This window comes from Limulus polyphemus, unplaced genomic scaffold, assembly GCF_000517525.1.
Source record: "Limulus polyphemus unplaced genomic scaffold, Limulus_polyphemus-2.1.2 Scaffold937, whole genome shotgun sequence".
In the NCBI taxonomy this organism is placed as follows: Eukaryota; Metazoa; Arthropoda; class Merostomata; order Xiphosura; family Limulidae; genus Limulus; species Limulus polyphemus.
Genome location: NW_013666547.1, coordinates 255,174 through 264,813, shown reverse-complemented (window position 1 = coordinate 264,813; position 9,640 = coordinate 255,174). Strand labels below are relative to the sequence as shown.

The window sequence follows — 9,640 nt, the reverse complement described above, 5'->3', positions numbered from 1 at the left end:
AAAAATCTAAAGAACGTAAAGGGCATTTGTACCTTCGAACGAATTCTAAAATAAATACTGTTACGTCTCCGTTTGTTAATTAACTTTCCGTAACTTCGTTCCGACGAAACTTTAACGACACAAGTCTTTACTTAATAAAACTGGTTTATTCTTTCCGAATATAACTTTACGATACACTTAATTTCAATATTCGCGCTAAAACAAACACTATAACGAACGAACGTTAACTTCAACAATACCCTGTGACTGCAGTTCAATTACTCACTATCTACAAACACATTATTGTCCCGTCACGTTGTCACCCTCTTTTATATACCAGACTACCCTATATTTAGTAAATACTAGAGCATTCGCCAAGGTACAGGATAGTTCTAGAAAATAGGTGGCGCCACGCCAGTCACGTGACCTTGATGACGCAACAATACTATCAACTACCTGAACCATGGAACAAAAGTTGCCCACTAGCCGCAAATGTCCAGTGCTGTTGACATCGTAATTCCGGCCAGATTTACCTACCTATTTGTGCAGTTTATCATTTTGGGAAATCTTTGTCTCACTTTGCTTTTCATTTATTTTGTTTCTTGAACAGTGCCAGAACTCCAAATATAAAATTGACTGATTTCACCCATAAAATGGATAAATGGCTGAAAACTTGTAACAAGTCTAGTGAAGGCAGCGTTGCTTCTGGAAGTTCTGACCTAGGCCTAAGTGGTAAAGATGAGGAAAGTATGGCGAGTTCGTCGACATCATTGCCATGTGACAAAGCGCCAAGAACGCAAATTAAAATGTCATAAAAATAGTAGAAAGAAAATATGACGATAGTTTTATAAACTATGGTTTTACATAACCTGGTGATAAGGAAGAACCAAGCGGACTTTGTGTTGAATGTGGAAAGGTGCTGAAAGTAGTCTCTTTCCTGCAAACCTCAAATGACATTTAGAAACCAATCATTCTCACTTGAAAGATAAAAGCAGTGAATATTTTAAAAGGAAGTGTTTAGAAATAGACGAAAGAAAAACTAAGTTTCATTCATTTATTTCTAAAGACAACAAAATAACTCTTATTACTTCATATCGTATTAGCTACCCTATAGCTAAAGAAGGTGAATCCATACTATAGCTGAAAATCTAATCAAGCCTTGTGTCAAAGATTTTGTTGAATGTATGATTGATGAAAAATACCTTCAAAACATTAATTGTGTGCCTCTTTCAAATAATACAGTTTCTAGGGGTATTGAAGACATGTCAGCGTTTTGTGAAAATGAATTAATAAGGCGAGTAAAGCTGAGTCCAACTTTTTCTCTCCAAATGGATGAATCCATTGATGTTACAGGCTTGGCCATTTTACTAGTATTCGTTCGTTATATACATGAATCTCGTATTAAAGAAGATATTTTACTGTGCAAGCCTTTAGCTATGCACACAACAGGGGAAGAAATATTTAAGTTGGTTGATTTATTTATGATAGACCATATAATTTCATGGAAACAATGTTCAAGTATATGCACTGATGGAGCTGCTGCTATTATAGGAAAAATTTCAGGAGCTGTAGCACGCATGGAGAAAGAAAACCCGGAAATTGAAAGTATCCATTGCTTTCTTCATCGGCATGCACTTGCCATGAAGCGCATGCCCTTAAATTTGAAAGAAGTAATTAGTGATGTAACTAAAATAATTAATTTCATAAAATCAAGACCACTTAATTCAAGAATTTTTTGTTTATTGTGTAACGATATGGGAAGCATCCATACAGCTTTATTGCTGCATACAGAGTTTCGTTGGCTGTCTCGAGGCAGAGTTTTAGCTAGATTCTACGAGTTGCGTGAGGAGATTACGGTTTTTTGTCCCAACATACATTTGAGCTTGCTTACAAATTAAGTGATACATGTTGGTTGCAAGGATTGGCTTACCTTTCAGATATATTCTCATATCTAAATGAAATAAATGTTGCATTGCAGGGCAAAAATGTAACATATTTCAAAGCTCAGAGTAAGATTAATGCACTTCAGCGCAAGCTGAAATTTTGGAGTAAGTGTGATTTTGGGGAAAATTATGATTGCTTTGACAATCTTTGTGAATTTTTACTTTTTAATTGAAATACAGACGTAAAAGATTCTGTCGTGCAACATTTATCTGATATGAGAGCAATCATTGTTGAATACTTTCCTTCAGATGTCGAGAAGTTCCTTTGGATTCAAAATCCCTTCACTGATTCTGTGAATACAGATGAATTGTCTTTAAAAGAAAAAGAGCAACTTATAGAAATTTCCACCAACTCTACATTATTAACTTTCTTTCAAATAGAGGAAATTGCTAATTTTTGGATTAAGATATATACGAAATACAGAGAAATCACGATCAAGGCATTGAAGTTTTTGATGCGTTTCCCAACAACATACCTTTGTGACAAATCTTTTTCGTTATATGCCGCTACCAAATCTAAATTTAGAAATAGATCGAACATAGAAAATGATCTCCGTTTACAGATAACATCAATAACTCCTGATATTGAAAAAGTTTGCAGTACGAAGCAACCGCAAGTCAGCCACTAAATTGTGCCAAAAAGATTTCTTTTTGTCTTTTATTTGAAATTATTCAATAAAGGTCATTGTTTTTATGCATTTCTTTTTTACTTTTCCTAATCCATAAGGTTTGTTTAAAATTTACAGATGATATTGCTCCGCAAATTATGTTTTCCGTTAAAAGTGCTCTGAAAGAGCAAAAAGGTTGGGAAACTCTGATGTAGATAATGATCAACTTCCGATCTGGTGTGAATTTAATCTCCCACAATACATATATTACAAACATACACATTATATATATAATTGTAATATTACGTAGAACATAAAAAAAGAAACAACGCAGTACAAAACAGACATGTATCACCTGTGCACACACCATAAGGTGGGTAGTTATGCAGTGTGTCCTAGTTTTTGCGTTGGGGGTACACTATCTATCCATATTAACCTCAGTTTCGCAGACTTCACATTCTTAATAAGAAACAAAAAAGAACAGATATGGATTGTTATGTATTAGAATTTCAAATGGTCTGAAACCGAGCTAAATGATACTTTAAGTTTAGTAAATTAATTGTACTTTGGATTTAGTAGTTAAGTAAAAGCCGATATATAGTCAGTTTATTATATTTGCCAACGAGATTAATACAAACAGTTTTCTTTTTTTAACATAAATACGTTTTAGTATACATACAATACAATTTACAATAACAGTTATTACAAACAATGATTTATAAACAAAAGTTTCACAAACTTACAAGCAATATAAAGTCTTCTTTCTAGTCTGGAACTTCTTCGATATCTTATCGAGGGTTCACGATGAGCGAGTTAATTACGAGTTGACATAGGTATAATTCACTTAACAGGGAGCTAGCTAGCTTTGTCCTTCGTTATTCACTAGCCACACACGCCGAGTTTTCCTACCGGTGACGTTAGGTAATGTTTTCATAAAATTACTAATGTCTGATGTGAATCCACTGAAGATGAATGATTTCTAATGTTCGAATTTTGTAAATGCTCCTGGTCAAATATCTGAAGTTTTCCCGATTGATAAGCGTTATAACAATCACAGTTATAGCTTCCGAAGTTTATAGCACACTGACTATAGCAAACTAATAATAGATACTCTTTTTTTTTGGCGCGTCGCATTGGTTATATTTATAGGCGTGTGGAATGTTTCACGAAAATTCAGATTACGTAACAATACAACTTTAGAGAATAGGCGGGAGTTTCGCAATACATATATAACACTATAAGCTATGCATATTTCTAAATATAGATTTAATCTAAACAAACGTTGATATTAAAATAAATATATAATGATAAATCCGTCACAGGATGCTCTAGCCCACAGTGTCCCACATCTTCACCACCTTTCGCTGTCTGCAGCCAGATGTGGGAAGGTGGCTGCTCAAAAAATAAAATAAAATAATAATTCAGTAAGAAGAAAGAAATGTTTGGAATACATACATCAATGGGGAAAACAGTCCTTGAAGTTGGCATTTCAGCCCCATAACGATGTTAAGGTATTATTATACAAGCCCAACCTAAATTGTTAGTATAGCTTCCATCCATGCTACTGTCAGGATCTTCGAAGGTTCTACAAGAATTACATAGTAGTAGGTTTTATATAGAGAAAGTGATACATCTACATTAATACACCTATACAAGATACAGTCCAAATAAGTAATTCCAATAATTTCCCCAACAAAAAATAGAAATTATTCTTTATTATGTATTATGATTTCGTTTATACTACTATTTATAAATTTACGTTAAAAATCTGTTTATTCAGTAATACATAAATATTGGAAATTAGGAACTGTTCATTGTTATAAATTCTACAACACCTGAGTAGCTGTGAATGTATGATGCTCTGTACGGCATTATTTGGCGTTACTGTTTGGCAAGTGAAGTCCAAAAAATTGAAAGGCAAAATAATTTATTTTATCATAAATATTACAATAATTATTAAGTATTTTAATATCTAAATATAAATAATGTATTTCGGTATTTGATATAGAGGTGTTTTCGATTTGTAAAACTGTAAGATAAATATTACTGATATAATTACTTATTAATTGATTACTGATGCAAATTAAATCATCAATATATCTATAAGTTAAATAAAATAATTCCGGATTTGAAAAACTATTTATAAATTTATTTTCATAAAGTAAAGATATAAATTAGCAACACTGCTTGGAAAATTAGCACCCATTGCTTTACCATTTGTTTATAAACATGCTTATAAAAATGAATATAGTTATTATGTATGCAAAAACTGAACATATATTTGGAGTTGTTAGCATTAAAAGTTTGTTTTTTATCTTTATAAGTAGATCTATAAATTAATATATTAATCAATTAATCGCCATTACCAAATCGTTAAGTGTTATAGTTGTAAATAAAGTAGTAAAATCACAAGTTTGTTTTGTATCTGCTGATTGTTTTTATTTAAATTTCCTAATGTTTTTAAGATAGGTTAATTATCTTAATTATCCAGAAATCATGTTTACTATTTGGGTTTTGTTGTAGCTTAAAAAATAACTGATTCAGTAATTTATTTAATAAAACTGCAGGTTGTTTTAGTATAGTTTTTACTGAACTAGAAATATAATGACATTTAATGGGAGATTTTCGTAGTTTAGGAACAGCCTATACATACGGTAATTCTAAATATAGATTTGCTTTAACATCAATTTTCTTTTTGGCTTTCAACAAATTGTTAATAATAGCATCTTTAGACTTGTCTTGTAACCAAAATGTTTGTGTAGTATATATTTAATTAGTTACAAGTTGTGCATAAAAACGTTTACAGATAAAACCAAAATTACAGTTGGCTTTATCGATAGGAACGATAATATTTTTTCTTGTATTTTACCAATTTTAGTTTCAAACTGAAAAGAAAATGTTATGTATATCGGATATCTTTTAAATCAATAAAAGCTAATTTATCTTTAATTCTATTAATGACATAATAGTAATCCTTTACTACACATAATGAAACAAAAACATCTATAGTAGAAAGATTTAATCACACTCTTGAACTAAAATGTAGCACTACTTTACTCATTGTGGAACTTATAAATATATCACTGTATTGAAACATCGGGGCAGTGCCTATAATGAGTCGTATCATCGCAGTATTAAAATGAGACCAATATATGTTAATCACTCTAATCAGTATGTTGTATGGAAAACACTTTACAAAACATTATGTCACTGTTTTTATGCATTTCTTTTTTACTTTTCCTAATCCATAAGGTTTGTTTAAAATTTACAGATGATATTGCTCCGCAAAAAATATTTTCCGTTAAAAGTGCTCCGAAAGAGCAAAAAGGTTGGGAAACCCTGTCCTAGATCTTCGAGTTGTTTTTGTTTTTCAATAGTACGATTTCTTATAAAGCACATGGGTCTATTTAAATCAACATTTTTTGTGTGAGAATCGTAACATTTATCACAGCCATGATAATAGCGTCTGCAAAATGCATAGATGGAATTTTGTTCCTTACAGAAACCGTCAACCCTATAATTCGGGATTTGTTTCTCACCGCCATTAAGTGCATGTTGAATCTTTATACCCTCAGATTTTTGTATATAGTCAAACCATTGAATACTGAATATTGAATACTGTAGTTTTTTGTTGTAAACTATCCATGGTTAGGTATTAGAACTATCGATCGTGATGTTATAAACTTACTTCTATAAACAGACATGCACACAGCAGCGTGTAGACCTAAATGGATCTACATCACAGATTGTGAGAAACTCATCACTGAACTGGAGACAGCGCTGTTGTAGTATATCTACGTCTGATCGACAGTATCTAAAAAAAATAAAGGATGTTAAGTACAATATTCAACAATGGTAAATCATAATGAGAAGGCCTGGCATGGCCAGGTGGTTAGGGCGCTCGACTTGCAATCTGAGGGTCGCGAGTTCGAATCCCCCCTCCCACCAAACATGCTCGCCCTTTCAGCCGTGGGGGCGTTATAATGTGACGGTCAATCCCACTATTCGTTGGTAAAAGAGTAGCCAAAGAGTTGGCGGTTGGCGGTGATGACTAGCTGCCTTCCCTCTAGTCTTACACTGCTAAATTAGGGACGGATAGCGCAGATAGCCCTCGTGTAGCTTTGCGCGAAATTCAAAATAAACAAATAAATAAACGTGTTATTTTTAACAATACACTTTCATGAAAACAGCAAAATATAATTGATGAGAATTAAAGATAATAGTTTTCTTACCTGTACATCTCTTATTGGAAGTCAAAGATGTATTCTTCTTCTCGTGGCTGCCAGTGCCAATCCAGGAACGGGCGATGACATGGTGTCGGGACAGTAAAAACTGGCATCCAGGATAGGTCCTCGATATTCTTGATTGAACTTGATATTAAAAAGATGAGGGAAATATCCTTTCTGTAGTTCTTCTAATCCAAATGTTTTTGGAAACAATGATAAAGACATGGGTATAAAATTATAACTGTCAATTACCCTTATTCCGAGACTTTTGGCTGTTATAATCGTATTTTTCCGCCGTTTACAATAATCTAGGGTTTTATTCCTTGACCAATAAGATAATTCAATATAAAGTGACCTCAAAACCTTTCATATTATGTGCTATAACGGTATAATTCGTATGTTCTTTTGAAAATAAGAATTTACCGAATTCGTCACATGAATTATATGAATTATATAAACAGAAAACTGTTTCCTTATCATTAAAATTATGGACCACACAGTAGTTTACCTCGTAAATTCCTGTTTCCTAATCTGTCTTTGACATTTTTGTCCTGGAAAAAAATATAAATGGTTGTTTAAGATATATGATTTACGTCCTTCACAAATGTGTTCGCCACAACGATGAAATTCTGGATAACGTTTCTTTCTGTCAATAATGATAAAACAATTCTTGCACTGATAAAATTTGTCACACAAAGATTTCATTTGCCTATCATTCATTGATTTATGTCGATTGTAACATTCTACAGATGTACAAGATTTGTTACAATCGGAACAGACAACGGATTGACCTTTCACAGATTCATTACGATAACAAACGTTACAGTACTCTGAACAATGATGCTTGTTTAAATGATCAAATGATTAATCGCATTCTGAGCAATAATAACTTACCTCGAGGAAACCTTTCATTGATGTTATAATGTTGATTAAACCCTATGTGTCATACGTTAGTGACGTCAATATATTCAAAGTACAATTAGTTTGACATCTCAGATAGAAAAGAAACGCCTTCTGTTTACAGTTAGATGGCGAATTTGTTCGTTTCGTATACTTATTATAATAATGAAACAACGCCTGAAACGTTATGGTAATTGAAATAGGGTTATTGTCCAACAGAACATTGAGGAAGTTATGTGTTTCATACACAAGACTTACGTATATTTGTCAGTCAAGATTATATGCATCCATTGAAGCAACGAACACGGAGTTTTGAACACATCGCTAATGTGGTCCTCAAAGATGTATGGCAAGTGTTGTTATTCTATAATTAATTGCCCCCAGTGGCACAGCGGTATGTCTGCGGTCTTGTACCATTAGAAACCGGGTTTCGATACGCGTGATAGTCAGAGCACAGATAGCTCTTTGTGCTTAATAACAAACAACTATGATTCATCATACGAGGAACAAATATCACGTTAAATAATGTTTTTGACAACTTGTACAGTAGTAGCACAGTATATTTGTTGAAATAGCTATAGTAATAGCAAGTATATATTAAAGTCTGCCTTTTTGATTTTAAAACATGTGATAAAGGAACTAGTGTAAAAAATTTTCACAAACTAGTAAAAGTGTTATTACGAAATAAACGTTTTATTGATGATTTTGTTATATGTTTTATTTATTACATCGTCCTTTTTAGAGCAGTGAATATATTTAAAATCATTAAACAAAAAGTTTTAATCACTATATCGCCTTTTTAGGATAAATGAGTTATAGCTAAGTGTCATTCTTAGGACGAATTAATTATAATTGGTTTAATTAATTGTGATTAATTATATTCTTGTTGCGACATCTATTATATGAGTCATGGTTGTCTAGCAACACCTTATCTACTTTGTGGTAATGAATTATCCTTAAGTGTCCTTTTTAGGATAAATTAATGAATTAGTGATATACTTTTAGTTCGATTTGATAATGTTAGTTATTCTTTTATGACATCTTAATTATAATTAACTAAGGAATAAGGGTCCTTTTTAGGATCATTTAACTATGGCTGTATTAATTAATTGATGAAGTATGGTCCTTTTTAGGACGATTGGATTACAGATAGTACACGTTCTCTGGATGAAAATTAATGAAAAACGCAAATTAAAAAGATTACTGGGTATTTATTGTCAGGAAGACATACAGATAGATCATAAGCTTCATTATATTAAGATTCACGTTTAGACATGTTTGGAACTGTAATTTCTCATACTATTGCATCCATTATGCCCATCTGGCTGATATCAAACTATAAATTCAATATTATGACATCATAACTGGTATCAAACTTTTAGCACAACATGGTCGTCTGTCATGGCGGTCATATTATCGTTGTTGAAACGTATCAAAACGAAAGCTCTTACCTAAATTTGTATCCCACAAAGATAGTAATGATATGTTTGTTCATGATTTTTGTTGTAAAACGTTTTCATGTAAATACGTCTTTACACACACACACACACACATATATATATATATACAGACGTCACAACATCTAGTGACAAAAATATGAACTATGTCCTCGTCATCTTTGAAGAGTCCGCCGTCATCTTTTTATCTCCCCCATGTCCTGAGGCAGCCAATCAGCCTGAGGTGGCACAAGTGCCTCCCTTACTACAAACGGTCTAAAACGAACACGCCGCTACAATCAGGGTTCAACAACAAAAACACAATAACAACACTTAGAAATAAGTTCAACACAGTTAATAAACAAAAACCAATAATAATGGAATCAGGAAAAATATATTTATATAAGATATTTATATATATATAAAATACAACAACTACAATATTCAAACAATACCTTTAATCTCTCTCTCTCTCTCTTAGTGAAGCTTCTGGCAGGGTATATATACACAGAGTAGGTCACGAGAGTACAACCTCCTGTGATAATAAA

At 32.4% G+C, this 9,640-nt stretch overlaps 1 long non-coding RNA gene across 1 annotated transcript in view; it reads right to left on the bottom strand.

Moving 5' to 3' along the window:
- Positions 1-6,278, bottom strand: part of LOC111086228 — an 18,001-nt gene extending 11,723 nt beyond the window's left edge. Inside the window, exon 1 of the long non-coding RNA XR_002610964.1 lies at positions 6,269-6,278. This is a non-coding gene — a long non-coding RNA (uncharacterized LOC111086228). The remainder of the gene's footprint in view (positions 1-6,268) is intronic.
- Positions 6,279-9,640: the final 3,362 nt, after the last annotated feature.